This window comes from Pleurodeles waltl, chromosome 6 (genome assembly GCF_031143425.1).
Source record: "Pleurodeles waltl isolate 20211129_DDA chromosome 6, aPleWal1.hap1.20221129, whole genome shotgun sequence".
In the NCBI taxonomy this organism is placed as follows: domain Eukaryota; kingdom Metazoa; phylum Chordata; class Amphibia; order Caudata; family Salamandridae; genus Pleurodeles; species Pleurodeles waltl.
Window position 1 is genome coordinate 807,958,000 of NC_090445.1, and position 18,276 is coordinate 807,976,275.

Sequence of the window (18,276 nt, forward strand, 5' to 3'; positions counted from 1 at the left end):
AATGTGCAGACTCCCCTTTGATATCAAATACAGTTTTGCCATGAGGCATCAGCACCTACCATGCAGAGCAGTAGCAGTGGTCCACCATGCCCACACATAATCATTAGTTTGTGCACACATGGTCCAGTGTTGTACATTTTTCACATCACCAAGCCTCTAATTGATTATTTGTGATGAGTTCCTGTGGTCCCTTCCATGGCAACTGACACTTGTGTGTACTCCCCTGCCTGCCATGTCAGCTGGGTGCAATTTAGTTTAATGCAGAGTACAATAGACATGTCTGTTGCCATGTCCCTATGTGTGTATGCCTCCCATAGCCCACACCTGTGACAACCATTCCAATCAGAAGATTTACATCCTAGATTAGTATGCATAGGCTCAAGCAAGACTGAGTAGCTACATGGTGCAAGGATGCCTGCATTGGAGCTAGGCAGCTGTTTGTGTGCCATCACTGAGGAAAGTACAGGAATGACTTGAATTTCAGTGCATATGACTCATCCTTGTACTTTCTACATGACACAGCACAGCAAGATGGGTGGCTGTGCATCACTGTGTAATTTTTTCATACATGAGGCACAAAGGGCTTCATTTACGTGGCAGGTGGCACAGGGCTGGGCAGCAAGTCCCTGCACTACCGGAAAAAGGTAGAAATATGCCGTATCTACAAGATACAGCACATTTCTTTCCTCTACCCCTCCCCTGGTGCACAAATTGCTGCCTAGTGCCAACACAGGCAGACTTGCACCATGGTTCAGAATGCCTGCTTTGCGAGGATGATTGTTTGTGTGCAGTAAGGGACACTTTCCTGCACAATACATTCACAAGAGGTGCTTTCATCTTTCTGTGTGAGCTGCATTCTGCAGCACACATGAAAAGAGGTAAAAAAGGGAAGAAATTAAGATATTTCTCTCAGTTGTGTCATTCTTACGCCATCCCTGAGGTGTTGTAGGAATGTAATGGACTCCCAACCTTGTAAATCTGATAATGCATCAGATTCTTTCAGGCTCCATGGATGCTGCGTGGGAACACCACAGGCAACACACATGGAATGGTCATTTCATGCAGTGTTATGTGTGAAAGGAGTCAATATTTACAAGCCCATGAAAGACAATGCAAAGTAGCTTAGCAAATATAGGCTGCCACTGTGCCTTCGGAACATTAATGCAAATTGACACTCTGGTGGTGCAGTGTCACTAGTGCCTCATAAATGAGGCCCAAAGTGATATAATCATGAAATAATGCTGCACTTCCCACAGAAAGTGAGGTGATGGTTCTGGCCTGGGATGTGATAACTGCGGGAGGTCAGTGCACATTGCATCTCTCTGCTGTTTAACCATAAGTATGCCAATATACTATACTATTGCCTGCAGACAGTGAATTTTGGCACTGGGATATGGCTGCCACCCCCTTTTTAACATTGCATAGTGACCACCTTGCCCCCCACTGCGACTTACCATATGAGGGTTTGTAGTTCATTATATGGTGCACTGCCCTGTCCTAAGACTCCTGACATCAACTCCTCAGGGATGATAGCTGCCACCATCTCCTCCTATGCATCCAGCTGCTCCTGGGATGCTGGACTTCCACTTCTGATCTGCAATGCTGCCTTGCGGTCACTGGCCAGTTCCTCCTTTGCTTTCCTCTTGCAATTGTTCCAGGGCTTCTTACAGTTGATGACTGTCCTCTTGACCTCTGCCACACTTGACTTTGTCTACGATGGACTGCCATATGGCCCATTTTGTTTGCCTATCGGCAATTTGGGGGTGATAAATAGCTGTTGTTGATGCTGCGTCACCTCAATGATCAAGATGTTGCTCTCCTCCTCACTGAAACTGCACTTCCTCTTCCCCTTCTCCTGGGAGTCTGTTGGACATCCTGGCTGTTATTTGGGTTGTTAGCACTATCCTGGGGCCTCTATTTCTGTTTCTAAAGTGTCTCCTGTTTGTATTTTTTTATGAAGTGGTGATTTCAGGTGTTTATCAATGCTCTTAGGTGCAAAAGTGATGCTAGGCTGGCTAGCATCAGATTACGTGCAGCAAATCAGGCTAGTGTCACTTCTACAGTACTAACATCATTTTGGTTTATTGTGCTTCCACAGGCTGGTGTCATTTTTTTATGCTGCTTCAATCCTAATGTCATGTACCGCAGGTTTGTAAATATGTCACAAGTATGACATTAGGATCTGTTGTTACATGGCGTTAAAAATGTTGACACAACTCTGCACTTTGGCAGCGTTTCATCGTTTTTTGTAAATAAGGCCCTAAGTATTTTGTACACTCACAGACTCCCTCTGTATTGCTTCCATATTCTGTGCGCATGAGATTACAGACACTCTCATAAATGTAGTGCTGCAATTAAAAAATCTTCTGGGCTTAGTTTTCTTACGCTGGTGCATATCATAGGCAGAGTCAAATAAACTTTCAGATTCCTCCAGTGAGCTTTATAGGTGTTTTTGGCGACAAAGGGCCTAATTTAGATATTGGCGGAAGGGATACTCTGTCAAAACAGTGACGGATATCCCATCGCCTGTAATCTAAATTCCGTAGGAAATCATGGGATTTAAAATTCAGTGAGCAGGAGATCCATCACTGGTGTGACAAATTAAGCCATCTGACAAAATCTAAATCAGGCCCTAAGTCTTGAGCTGAAGAATGACCCCTGATGGGAGATGGCCCTATTAGAGGCTAAACCAGATAAGGTGGCTGGAGAGCGAAGTAGCAATATTTTTCCAGTTTGATTTTCTTTTTACCTCTCACAGTCTTAAGTAGGTTGCTGATGGTGTCCTTCAAAGAGTTTTTTTTCTTTTTTTTTTACCCCTGGATGGGAATGTTTCACTAAAGTACAACTCAGAGGGCTCCTACAGGCATCAGATATATGATGATAATGGAGCATCTCACTCCAGGCCCTGAGGACAACCCCATATAAGCGCCCAACCTGGCACCATGCACGGCCTTCGCCTGGGAACAGCAGAGGTTGTCCTCAAGACCTGGCCTCCGGTCAGACCCTGAGGTCAACCCCTCTAACCACCCAACTCCATGCTGTGCACAGCGATATGACCAAGCAACGCAGAGGTTGGCTGCAACTTCTCTGGGTGTCAGCCTCAAGGTCTCCCCCACGGTCCCTTAACATTTTTTTGTTGTAAATCATTTGCTATTATGGGTTATCACGGACCGCAGGGGGAGCACATATGTATGAACAGCCTAAGGGAGGTGGATGTGTAGTGGGGGGCATTTGGCTCGGCCGGCATATTATTTATAGCCTGGGGAGGTGGTGTTCCCTGGGACAACGTGGGGCTCACAGTCCCCAGCATATTGTTCATGAGCCCTGGGAAGGTGGCAGTCCCTGGGTCAGTGGACGGGGACAGGCCCCCCCACATTATTCAGCAAATGTCCCTGGGACTTTGCCCACCCAGGGGCTTTATAATAATGAAGCATGGGAGCCCATGCTTCATTTTTTTATTTTATTTTATGCTGGGTCCGTGGATCCACTGCAGCTCTAGGACTCAGGGTGTCTGTACCCTGGCCCCTTTTCTTTTATTTTTTTACACTTTTTTCTAGGACTTGGCTACTGAGTCCCGAGATGACTGCCAACACTTCCTGGTTGAAGTGTTGACAGCCAAATCAGATCTCTGTAAGACACTGTGAGGGGTTGCGAATCCTTTGCGTCCATATATCTACAATTTATGTCTCCTTAATTTCTCAAAAACTACTTAACGGATTTACACCAATACAAAAAAAGGTAACTTTCTGGACCATGACCCACTTTTCTGCCAAACTTGGTGTAATTCTGTCCAGTAGTTTTGGTGCTATCACCTTTCTTAATCCCTATTGAAAAACTAATGGGGAAAACGTGTTTTTGGGACCCCCCACTTTTTCTCGAACTCCCTGGACAGATCACCCCAAAGTTTTCCAGACAGCAGCTGACATGACTGGCAATTGTTTTTGCAAAATTTTGTGAAGATTTGTCAAGCAGAGCCAAACATATATACATATGTATACACACATATTTAAGTTTTTAGGTTTAGAGATGGGGAAGGGTATAGTGTGGTAAATGCATTTTAGGGTTCAGGAGTGGGTTGGGGAATAGGGTGCTACGGATGTTTTTAGGATTAGGGCATTGGTAAGAGTATTGGTTGCAAAATGATTTTTTAGGGTTCAGGGCTGGGTAAGGGTATCAGGTAGTATGGGTATTTTTAGGGTTCAGGGCTGTGTAGGGATATGGGGGTAAGGGTGTTTTTTTACAGTTTAGAGGTGAGTAGAGGTATTGGGTTGCAAGGATAATTAAAAAAGGGGGTTTGGGGTCTGACTCAAAATAAAATTTATATATACATATATATATATATATATATATATATATATATATATATATATATTTCAAACTCAGATTCCCCAAAGCCGGTCACTTCCACCATGCGGACTGGTGCGATACGCAGGAAAAGGGGAGCCCGCTATTATACAAATAAGGCGCCATGCTGATATATATGAACACCAATGTATCGCAATCCTCCACAGAGTTCCAAAAATGCTTTAATGGCAACACGTTTCGATCTGCATGATCTTCTTCTAAGGCATTTTTGACATTTGTGCCCAACTTTCTTTAAACATCACTTCCCTACACCAAGGACAGAAAAAGAGAACAAACCCTCAATCTCAATGTTAGGTGACAGACTCTTCACATATTCACTAACAAATGAAATCTACCAACAAAAAGCATCATAAATACATATATAATAAACAAGGTGCAAATGCAGAAATTTCATTATTTCAAATTATACGTGGGACAGTGCAAACATGTTCTCTTTTTTCATGTATCAGTCATGTCACACTCTTTTTAACATGATAAATGTTCATAACATCAAAGCTAACTTCGTTATCTGTACCATAAGTCTGCAATTCTCTTGTCTTCTTTTTAGTCCTTGTCACATAATCTAAATATTAGTAATGAGTATGAAACCATATAAAAAAGAAAAGGAAAAAGCAATTGAAGAAATTATATCAAAACAATTATCTTCCTCATTTGTTCTCTTAAATTAGTCAAATACATCAATACCCTAATCATTTTTATGTAATGACAATTAACATCAATTCAAATATGCACAAAACGTTATTTATCGGAGTTCAAACCTCCTGGTGCACGACTATTTCAATTTATTCAGATTCCACGATTCTAAGCTTCTTCTCTCTGTCACCTCCTCTCTTGCTTAGAGTGACCCTGTCAATCCCATAAAAAGATAACATATCAGCATTCTGATCATGTTTCTGACACCAATGTCGTGCTACTGGATAACTGACATTAACATTCTTACTGGGAAAATAGTACTCCGTACAGAACGTACTCCACAAGGACAACTCAGTACATAGATACAATAATCACAACTGCATGTGATGAATTTGTTTTATATTACTAACTTTGAACTTTGGCATTACATTCTTACTATGTTTCCAAGTTTCACAATGTCCACATTTGTAAAAACTTTTTTGGTCTTTCAACCAACCCCCAATTTTTTTTTGCATAGTAAAATAACTATGCACCAGTCTATCTCTTAGATACGGCAGTTTCCTATAGGTTATTAGTGGATAATGTGATAGTTTAGAGCCAATCGTGGTGTCATTTGTGATCAGACGCCAATATCTACAAATCATTCTCCTGATTGTTTCAGATTCTGCATTATAAGTTGTAATCAGTCTCACCTGTTTTAAATTGTCCTTCTTATCTTTTATCACCGGCAACTCATCTCTGGTTTTTAATCCAACCTTTTCTATTGCACCCTGCAAGATTATCTGAGGGGATCCCCTGATTTTTAACTTTTCAATCATCCTTTCTGCCTCAAGTTGATAAGACTCTATACTACTTCAAATGCATTTGCCCCTAAGTAACTCTCCAAATGTAATGGTCCATTTCAGTTTGCTTGGGTGATGGCTCCGCCTATGTAAAATGCTATTCCCCACTGTGGGTATGCAGCCAAGCCAAGCCACAGCAAACACTCTGCTGTTTGACAGCTGAACCTGTAAAGCAGGTCCTGCTGTCAAACAGTGACACGTCCTACGAACAGAGATGAAATCCTTCAGCAAGCAGGCAACTTCTGTAAAAGAAGGTCCCTGCTTGCTGAAGCAATGGCACCACTAGGGAAGCCTTAAGGCTTCCACCGCGATGCCTGATAGCCTGTAAAGGGTATTTTTTCAAATTAAAAATTAAAAATAAACAAATAAATAAATAGGGCCACAGGGGAGCCCTTGAGGACCCCTTGTGTCCCAGATAGCCTATAAACGGCTAAAGCTAGGCCTTGAGCCCAAACCCCTCATAAGCACCCAACTGTGCACCTTGCATGACCTTCGCCTGTATACAGCAGAAGCTGGCCACAAAACCAGGCCTGCAGCCAGTCCTTGTGGCCAACCACACGACCTTACTCTGCACATGGCCCCTTGGCCATGTGTGGCGGGAGTTGGCTGCAGCCTATCTCTCTCAGAGTGAGAATAGGAGTAAGAGGGTGTATCTAGGGGTAAGAGTGGCTGTGAGAGTCTCTGTCTGGTTGTGAGAATGTTTGTATCAGTTTCTTACTGGGTGCATTGGTCTGTGAGTGAGAGCAAGAGGGTTTCAGTGGGTCTATGATTGGGGGTGTGAGAGTCTCAGTAGGTCTGTGAGTGAGTGGGTCTGTGAATGTGTGCATGAGCATGTGCACAGAGGTCTGTAAGTGGGTGTCTAAGTGTCTGTGTGGGTCTGTGAGCAGGTTTGTAAGGGCCTGAGTGGGTGTGTCATTGGGAGAAAGCGATTAAAAGAGAGAAAAGAAAGCAAGAGAGGAAGAGAGATAGAGAGCTCTTTAGACTTTGATGGATGATATACTTATGAGGATGAAATATTTCTGCAGACATTGGAGAGAAAAATGTATTTGTCAATTAAAAAGAGTATGATTACCTTTCAGTATGAGCCTTAAACATTTGCTGCTGAAAAGAAATTAAAGGAGGGAAATGATTATGGATACACCTGGAGTCGAACCCTTAACTCTGTGTGAAGGTCTGTGACCTTCACCACATTATCCATTTTTGTTTAAAACAAAACCTGTTTTTTTAGCACTTTATGGGTTATTTGGGACTAAGGCGGAACCTCAAGGCCTCCCACCTGATTCTTTTCTTTTCCACCCTGAATGGGCCATATGGGACAGTGAGGGGAGCCTCAAGGCCTTCCTCTCCTGCGTGAGCCAGCATTGCTCCAGCAAGCAGATAGCTGCTTTTCACAGCAGCTCCCTGATTGCTGGAGCAATGTTTCCATCTGTCTTCCCTGCACGCATATCAAAGCTGCAGCCAAGACACAGGAAACAGCTATGTATCGGGGGTGGACATCCCAGGACACAGCAGGAGCCAGCCCTAGGGGATTGTTTTGCTTTCACTAATGACCTAGCTGACAAAAATCTCTAGAATGCACTTCTTAGTTCAAAGAAGACATTTATTATTACTTCACCACGAGGTTCCTAAAAAATGAAGGAGATTAGTAGATCGAAAGCACACGTTTATAAATAGTCAAGGCAATGAAGCAAAAATATATCAAAATGATTCTCAACTTCAATGTACAAAGCAAATATATGTGATAATATTATAGCATAATAGCAAAGCAAAGGATAAAGTGAAAATTCATCACCGTAGGGCCTGCCAAGCTCTTCATCTTTTTCATGCCAGGAAGAAGATGACCCATTCAACTGTGAGAAAGAGATATCCACCCTCACAGGACAAGTGTCAGGCATTTGACGTCCAATCCTGACCGAGGTCTTGGAAATTCCCTCCCTCCTGAGCAGGGGCACCTCTTTTATAGCTTAAACTACCATAGAAAGAGCCTTCTTAAAGGCCCTCCCCCCCTCAGATGGAAACATTCAAACATGCTGGCTACTGTAGGTCAGAGTTGGAAGAGAAACATTGAAAACTGGCCAGCCTTTCAAGGCTCTCCTCCCAAGGCCAACCTGTTCCCTACACTGAAGAAAACAAAAAATATGTGCTCTCTTATCATGAACTGTTCGTGTTCGGTGAGGAAGAAATACGAAGAAACAAGCATAGTTTACCATGTGGAAAAACACAGCTCAACTGCAATGTCTCAACTGTAATGTCTAACGCCACGATAAAGCCAATAGGCAGCTAAACTGAATACAAAATGTAATCTGCAACTGGTGAACACTGAACAAATAATATGCTCTATGCTGCAACACAAAGTCAGTGGGCAAACATTCCTATTTTAAATACAGGGATGTTTGTTCCTAGGGCCTTCAGTGGTTTCTCGAGGGGGGCCATGCAGCCCTCTCCACTGTGCATAGCCCCAGTGAGGTGGTTTCCATTTAATATTGCCTAAACTACTGGACTGATTTACACAAAATAAATGAAAGCACAACCTTTGTACCCAAAGCCTGCCTTCTGCTAAATTTGGTGTAAATCCATGCAGTGGTTCTGGCTGTATTCGTGGTCAAAGGTCCTATGGGAATTAATATGGGAAACACACATTTTTTACCGCCCCCTTCTTCTCAGCCCCAGCTACATGGATCACCTCAAAACTTTTTCTGTACAACAAGAATCACCCGCACAATTTTAAACAAAAATATTTGTGAAGATTAGTCAAACGGTGCTAAAGTTGTCTCTCGATTACACAAAGTACATTGTTTGCATCAAAAATAACATGCACGGAAACTGCAGAGGAGGAGATGCATGGAAAAATAGGGTGTACGTCAGATTTTTCGATGCCGCACACACGAAGCATTGTTTCTTTCCACACTGCAAGGGGCTTTGCATCGTTTTTCAGCATGCAGTATTGGTTCATAACTGCGATGCAGCAATTGTTTGGGCTCCCATGGACGATGCGGGGAATCCTGGGCGTGCAGGAAGAAGTCACAGGTGTTGCATCGATCTGGTATGGCGATGCATGGAATTTTCTGTCGCACAGCAGGCACTGCATCTATTTTCCACTCTGGGAATCGGCTGCGTTATTCCGGTTCAGCCCTGCGTCGATCTAGTAGGGCTATGCAGTGAATTTCCGGTCGCCAGTCAGGCGCTGCTTCTAATCTTCACTAGGGAAGTTGGTCTGCGTCATTCTGACTGAGCTGTGTGGCGATATCTCGGTCGCTAAATGGCTGTGTGTTGTTTCCGGCAGGCTTTGCGTCGATTTTCAGCGCACAAGAAGTTGCTGAAGAGATGACGTTTTTTTGGCCCTGAGACTTCAGAAAAAAAGGGGGGAAGCTCAATCCAAGCCCATGGAGAGCACTTCTCAGCAAAGTCAGAGGGCAGCAGGGCAACAGCAGGGCAGCAGTCCTTCTCAGCAAAGCAGGCCAGATGAGTCCTTTGAGCAGCCAGGCAGTTCCTTGACAGGTTGCAGGTTCAGGTCCAGAAGTGTCTGAGTTAGTGGGGTCAGGGACCCTGTTTGTACACCCCAAAATGCCTTTGGAGTGGGGGAGACTTCAAAGAGTGGTTTGAAGTGCACAAGTTCCCCTTTCAGTACAGGTCTGTCTGCCAGGGTCCCAGTAAGGGTTTGGCAGTCCATTGTGGGAGGCAGGCTATGAGCCTTTGAAATGTAGGTGTCATGCCTTCCACCCTTCCAGCCCAGGAAGACCCATTCTGTATGCAGGTGATTGCAGGTGTGACCTGTGTTTGTGGTTGTCTGGGTGAAATGCACAAGGGAGCTGTTAACCAGTCCAGCCTAGATGTTGGTTGGCAACAGGCTGTAAGACAAAGAAGGATTTTAAGTGAAGAGAAATGCTCACTTTCTAAAAGTGGAATTTCTAAAACAGTAATATAAAATCCAATCTCACCAATAAGCAGAATTTACTATTACCATTCTGGCCATACTAAAGATGACCTGATTACCCCTTTCTGATCATAATGTACCACTCAAACAGTACATGAGGGTAGTCCTAATGCTATCCTATGAAAGGAGAAGGCCTTGCAGTAGTGGAAAACAAATGTAAGAGTTTTCCACTACCAGGACATATAAACACATATGTACATGTCCTGCCTTTTACCTACATAGCCCCCTGTCCTAGGGGTTACCTAGGGCCTACCTTAGGGGTGACATATGTGGAAAAAGGGGAGTTTAGGGCTTGGCAAGTACTTTTAAATGCCATGTCAAAGTGGCACAGAAACTGCACACACAGGCCTTGCAATGGCAGGCCTAAGACATGATTAAGAGGTACTTATGTGGGTGGCCCACTACTAGCATTCAATATACAGGCCCTGGGCACATGTAGTGCACTTTACTAGGGATTTACAAGTAAATCAACTATGCCAATTGGGAATTAACCAATGTTATCATGTTTAAGGGGGAGATATTATGCACTTTAGCACTGGTTAGCAGTCATAAAATAAGCACAAACAGTGTCAGAAAAGTAGAGGGAGGCGGGCAAAAAAATAAGGGATGACCACCCTAAGGCTGTCAGGTCTAACATTCGCCATGCACAGTTTTCCTATCAATAATTGTATTGCAAATGTTGCAGTGATAATATCAAAGATGCCATCAGTGATATAAAATGAGAAGTATGTAGGTGCGTATAGCAAAGGCGCAAGATATAGTTACCACAGAGCGCAAGTTATAGTTACTTGAAATAACTATAACTGCTGAATTCTAAGGTTTTGTGTGAGTAAATTCAGAACCTAACTATAATGTCCCTGTAACCTTTGTTTTTTTCAGTGAATTTCTATGTTTTTTTAGCATGCACACACACGAATATGGCCAAACCTGGCAGCCAACCCTCCTGGATGCATTGATAAACAAGCTGCACTTGGCAATCGGCCGTGTGCAACGTGAGTTTGAATACAGTGTGTGTGTGTGTATTTCTTTCTTTGAATTTTTCTCTGGATTTTTGAATCCTCAAGTGGATTCGTAAATTCGAAATCCATGGATCAGTGGATATACAAATCAGACAAACAAAACATAGTAATTGGTCAATTTATGCCCAGAAAATGGGTTCCTAGGGGACCCCTCTTTGTGTCCTATGGTACGGCCTTAAATTACTCTAAAACTACTGAACAGATTTACACCAAAACACAAAAAGTGAAGAACAGAATCTAGCTTCATGCCAAATTTGGTGTGATTCAGTTCAGCGGTTCGGGCAGTAAGCATGTCTAAATGTCCTAAGTAAAACTGCATTGAAAAACGTGTACTAGGACACCCTTTTTTCTCAGCCCCACTTGACAGATCACCCCCAAACTTTCAAGACAGAAGCAAAGTATAAGCAAAGTATAAGCTTTGAAAATTTCATTAAGATTCGTCAAGCAGTGCCAAAGTTATTAGCAGCAAAAAAAATGCTTTTTCTATAGAAACTAGGTCCTAACTATAACTACGTAGTTAAACTTAATCTACTAATATTAACCTTAGATAGGCTAACAATGCGTGGTAATAGCATGAAAGGTAAATGCAGAAATGTGGTAAAAAATGCAGGGTGAAAAATTTGATGTAAAGGCATGCAATGTATTTCCCTGCTTTTTCCATCATACAACAACAGGCCCACTAGTAGTATTTAATTTACAGGCCCTTGTTACATGGATTACCATTTAAAAGGGACTCACAAGTAAATCAAATGTTCAAATTAGGCCAATGTTACCATGTTTAAATGAGAGAGCACAAGCCCAAAATCTGTGAGAGACCCTGCAAAAAGGGCTGTGTCTAACACTATGGGGCTTGTTCACATAGTTACAGTTCAGTGTAGGTCTACTGTTGTTTTTGGTATTCACAAACTACTAGTTAATAATATGTTTATGACTGCAGAGACTCAGCCTTCGGGGCAATAACTCCACACATAAATAATATAGGCCAGCCCTCCGGTTAAATACTGATGTGCATATACTTCAGCCGCGCACTGGAGGTTTGCCCAGAGGCACAGCGCCAAACCTGCCATGGGTGACTAATCCCCAGTGCTATGTCCTGTGGCTGTACACAAATGGGGTTGGCTGAAGGACCTTCCTTAAATCAAGGCTCTATGTCCAACCCAAAGCAGACAGGCATCCTCCACTGTAGAGAGCCACAGGTTGTGCTCACTGGGGGTAGGCCAAGCACAGCTGTAGAGGAACACACTCTTTTTTGTTTTTTATTTTGTTTCCAGAATTCAGCTGAGGGTCAGCAGGAACCATGGAGGTTTTAGGATTTACAAATCACACAGGATTTGTGAATATTGCAATAAAAACATTTGTTTTCATGTTATTGTAATGGCATTGGAAACCTACGGAGATCCTTCAAATGGGCTTAGAGGCAGGGTCAGTTCACCAAGCTCCTTATGCAGCTATGTTTTTATTTTTTCAAAAGACAGTGCTGGGTAACAGGGACAGCAATAGAAGTTTTCTGTACCAACCAGCCAAAAACAATGGGGGTCATTATGAGTTCGGCAGTAGGAGGACCTCCATGTCGGCAATGGCACGGCCAACCGGCTGGCAGAGAAGACCGCCAAATTATGATGATGGCAGTATTCCCAAAAGAATACAGGCAAACCACCACAGGCACCACCAATGCGGTCATGCCACCACGGACGATGGTAGCCACCTGCCAGCCAGCAAGGTTGCACACTGCCAAGGTTTCCACCGCAGTCACACCACCACAAAAACCTTGCCGGAAACCAACTGTATAAAAGGAGACACTCACCTCCACAAATTCATGCTTGTCAGGAGCTGCCATGGAACCAGAACTACACATCCTCACGCTGCTCCTGCTCGCCAAACAACATCAGAACCAACAACAGCAACCATGACTATACACACTTACATGTCACTGTTGTAAATTGTCAAAGTCCCTATGCTCACACAACATAATAATCGGGAACAGGTGGCGAGGGCAACACTCACACATAACCCCATACAGACATGCACACTCACACTCAGCCACGTGCATACCCGCACATACACAGTATACACCATGCAGCCATCACACACGTCTAACATACACCAACCCCCAGATACACAGTACTGGCATAGTCACACAAAACACCACCAAACGACACAACTACACCACAATCGCTACATCATCAAAACATTGTTAAGGACACACAATAGACAATACCCCTTGACAAATCATGTATACAACACCCAGGGAATGAACACACACAACCACATATACAAAAAGGCAGCACACAACATACTCCACAAACGCACTACACACCGTAGCTGAAATACCATTCTCCACACATACTCAGACACATAGTCCAAGTACACAAAGACACACAGTACTGCAACTAACACGACAAACACCACAAAATAACAGCACTACAACATGTCTACAACATGCACATGGCCATCACACAACATACCCATCACTGGTGGACAAATGAAACACACACAACCACACATGCTGCCCAAACATAATAGGTAGCACAACCGCCACAGACAAGCAAATGCACACACACAAATAATGTCAGCCAATATCAAAACTACCCTAAGTTGAGAAATGCAGGACAAACATATGAGGTAGAAACAAACAACAGGTTGGTCCTTAATATATATTATTATAATTTAAAAAATATCTATGTCCAAGGCTAGAGGCCAGTCCAACAATAGTGTGCACACAAAGCAAATGTTAGTGTCCTCAACTTGATTCCTGACTGCCATGTAACCTCCACAGGTAGGGGCATCAAGGGGGCAAGCAGGCACCTCAAGGATGGGGGGACCAAGGGGTGTGTTTGGGATTAGAATTGGGAGGGGGACCATTGGGTTTAGGTTTGGGAGGGGGGCTTAGATCAAGGCTGTGGAGAGGCATGGGTACTTTTAGGAGGGGTTGACTTCTTGGTGGGAGGAGGGTCATGGGAACTTGCAGGGGAGGTAGGGGAGGCAGGAGAGGTCTGAGAAGTGGAAGGGCCGGACTTGGGGAGGAATACAGAACATTTAGGGGCATCAAGGAGTGGAGAGGAGTAGGGAAAAAGGAAAACCTTGAGCAGAAATCTTTCTTTGATATACGGCTATGGCAAAAGGGTTTGGGTGTGGAGGGAGAGGGAGTGGTTGTAAGAGGTACAGTTGTGGAAGTATTGGGTGCATGTGTGTGTGAGGTATGCTTGTGGGTGTCTGTTGGGTGGGTGAGAGTTGGCGTTTATGTGTCCTGGAAGGGGGGGTGGAGGTGCTGGGATGTACCGTGGTGGATGGATGACTGTCTGCTGGGGTGGTGACTGCAGGTATGGTGGATGTGCTGCATGTAGTCGTGTCTATGGTTGTAGTGTCTGCGGATGTGGTGACTGAGGTGGATGTCTGACAGTCTGCTCTTGTGACGTCTGTGGGTAAGATACATGTTGTGGCTGGATCTGTGGAAGATGGTGTGGTGTTTGCAGGTGTATATTGTGTTGTACATGTGAAGTTGGGGTGGTGGGGGTATCAGGGCAGATAGTGGCTGTTAAAGTGTCTGCAGGTGGATGTTGCTTGTGTGCATGCCTGTGGTGTGTCTTGTGGTGCTTGTGTTTGTCAGAGCTACCCTTGGATGTTGAGGCGGACGCATGCTTATCTGTCTGTGTGTTTGGCTGGGTCGGGGAAGAGGGGTTTGGGATTGGGAAGAGGAAGGTGGAGGGGAGACGGAAGACAAAGGACGACTGGCTGCTATCAGTCTGGAGACCAGAACCTGAAAGGATTTCTTTAGGCCAGCCTGTGCACAGTGAATGCCCTCCAGGAACGCATTACTCTGTTGCACTTGAGTTGCAAGTCCCTGGATGGCCTTCATAATGGTCGACTGACCCACAGAGGTCGACCTCAGGAGGTCGATAGCCTCTTCATTGAGGGCAGCAGGAAAGGCAGGGGCAGAGGTGCCCACAGTAAAGGAGATGCCCACCGTCTTGGGTGAGCAATCATGGACAACTGGGTGGAGAGCTACAGGGAGGGAAGTGGTTGAAAGGAGGGGTGGCGAACAGAAACTTTGCTGGGGCAGTCCCAGGTTTGGTCCTGCCACCACCAGGGAGTGGCCACCAAAGGATTCTGAGGATGATGATGTAGATCCTGTCCCCCTCATGGCACTCCCCTCGCCTTACTGGACACTGGGTCCATCACTGCTGGAGGTCTCTGCATTCCAGGTCCCGTGGCTGGCAGAATCCCCATTCACCTGTGCCCCATCTTCTTCGCCTACTGATGTTGATGCACACAGAGAGAGGGAGCGAGAGAGAGGGAGATCACATCCTTCACAGACACACATTACAACATGTACACATCTCCTGACAGGGAGGTTTCAATTTAAAACCCTCAGATCCCACATCATGTCCAAATAAGATAATTTAAACTAACCCATTTGTCAACTGGTCACCAAAATCATAAGCCAAATATTTGAACACCACTTTACAATTTCATCAAATCACCTGTAAATCAAAGAAAGCATGGTCATCATGGCCTAGCCAAAGCACATATTTCATCACCATACAGCACATCACTGTCTTTCAAGTTTTTCAGTCAAAGGTAATGCAGTTGACAGATCAATTCATAGCATGGCTACTCTGACTATACACTAGCCTAGTCCGTAACCAAAAGTCATGTTGTATGGGAGGAATGTCATTTCTCATAACACATAAGACAGCACAGCCTTCAGTTCACATGTCTAGCTGATCCTTATGCACATACCTGACACAATGGCTACATACAATGAGAAATACACAATGTGTGGCAGTCCCTTACAGTGTCTATCACAGGTCAATATTCCATGTCTGGAGAATAGCAATGTCCATAAATGAACCGAATCTGACAGAATTTCCTGGAGTCACTATTCATAGACATTGCCAAATATACCTTGGCTCCATGTATTAGAACTGTGGGCTAATTAGCACCCATGAAACATCCACAGACGATCACAGAAAGCATAGTTAAAACAACCAACCATGGAGATTACAACAAATCCTATGAGGGCTCATTTCATTTCACCTGACATGCTGAATCAGAGCCACAACATCACAACTTGTGTACAATACTTCACTTATAGCTGACCTGACATGTGCTACTCACGAGAAAAGTATTGACACAACACTTACCCCACTGAACAGCTATATAAACATGATTGACACATGCAGCAACACAACTGTTATCTAGCTGACTACATATCCCACTACAACAACATGTGTTAGTGTCATGGAAGTACAGCTAAAAATTTAATATGTGCCTCAATAGAGGTGAGTCAAGAACAAAACCATTTCAAACAGGGCATATCAGCAAAAACAAAAAGTATATCAATGATTAGCCCACTATGCAGTATCAGCCACCAAGTATCTTTGGGACATGTTGTAGGCAGGTAATACCATATGTAGCACTATTATAGATATGACATTCACATATCTAGCATGGACAAAGAACATTGTACAAGGTTAATACTGCCTAGTCACTTACGTCATCTACAACAAAGAACTTGGGACACAATGTATAGGTCCATGTGTCATTGAAATGTAAAGGGCTAAAACACAACATGAGTTCCCCATTATTGGATGTCCATCCATTATGAACTCTACATACTCCATTGTAAAATGTTGAGTTGACTATGGGGATACATCCGAAAAATCACATATAGGCAGTATTATATTGGCCATACCAATTGCCTGTATGGGATGTATGCCTCATATGAATCATACAACTGTTTCTTGACACTGGATATCTTAATGTTCAGGGCCAATGTTGCACATAGAGCTGATCAATTGTAATGGGAGTGGTATAACATCTTAAAGGTACATAAAACAGCAATAGTATTATTGTACCTGGTAACACTAGATGGAAAGGATGATACTGTGCCTTACTGATGTATACATGGCTGGGTAGAGTAACACATTTGGCTCAGTCACATGTGCATCTCCACATGCAGACACACTTGTTGCTGGACACAGATGATCAACATGTTATCATGCACAACCCAAAGGCAAGATTAAAACATTCTAAAATGGCAACAGGACTACTATGTGTTTCCATTTGTCAACATACCAATAGCACCTACCACATTGTCACTGCTCCTATACTGAGACAGAATACATCAAACTAGCAGAGTAAAGTATATGGATTCATCCAGTGCTTACCCCCTTGTGGCTGCTGTGCTGCCCTCAAAAACTGATCCACCTCAGGGTAGGCCACTGCCAAAATGTAGGACAGTGGGTTCAGGGTTCAACGGGCAGACCTCCCTTGGGAGGACATCACCAGCTGGGCCTCAGCAGTCTTCTGGGCCCAGAGTCCCAGGTCCTCCAACCACTTTCTACAATGGGTTCTCTGCCAGCTGTGGACCTCCAAGGTCCATACTTGCTTGGCAATGGCATGCCACATTCCCTTCTTCTGATGGGCATCGACTTGCATGGATGACATAGGCATAAACTGTCCTCTCAGCTCACATTCCTCCACAATGTACCATCTTCATGCATCAAGACCTTCACAAGTTCACATCACCGGTACACCATCTGACGCAACACCTAACACACTTTGCTAGGACACTGGACTCACCTGGTCCTACTTATAGCTGTCCATACAGAGGTAGGACTTCCTCTACTAGCCTGTCTAGCTATTTGGGGGCAAAGACTAGGGCCCTATCACCTACAGGACATGGCTTGGTACCTTCTAGAGGCAGTACACAGCAGCTCAGGTAGTGAAGGTCTTGCTGACAGAAGTCAGGAATCAAGTGAGAAAAACTTCAGAAGATGGCAGCCACGGCCGGCATGTACATGACCATCTCTGCTGGCGGACATAGCCATTGTTCCAACACCACAAAGGCAGCAATATCTTACAATGGCAAGTTACACAGTGGTTGTGACAGCCTACCACCATAATGACTTCAGCCGGCAGACTTAGGTCACTTCCACCTGTCCAGTATAGAAGATCAGGCGTCTGGCGTTTTGAGCATGTCATGTATGGTGCTGTTTCCAAATCTGCATTATATACTTTACCCCCCTTTAGTGCTGTACATCTGTACGTACTGTCCTCCAGTTTGGGTGACATATTGTGCACATGTGCAAGATTTGCTGTCTTGTCTGAGAACATATAGTGATAGCTCTGTACAGCTACTCAGATGTTATTATTTGCCAGAATGAAACTAATAAATCCGGATTTATGTGTGATATATTTATAAGTGCTATGTCTTTCACACATTGACAGTTATAGTAGTAACAAAAGTATTATCCAATTGTACTATTTGACTATGTGCAACAAGGAGGGTCTATTAGGATACATAGCTATGTGAGGTACCGTATATGTCAGATGTAGTAGCCGCCTTCAACAGCTGTTAGTTGTGAATGTAAATAGCTGTAATAGATGTATGCATTCTGCGTTTACTTTTTTCATGTAGTTAACTTGCCATGAGGAGAATAAGATAACCACCAGTGTACAGAACACTGGTAGACCTGCA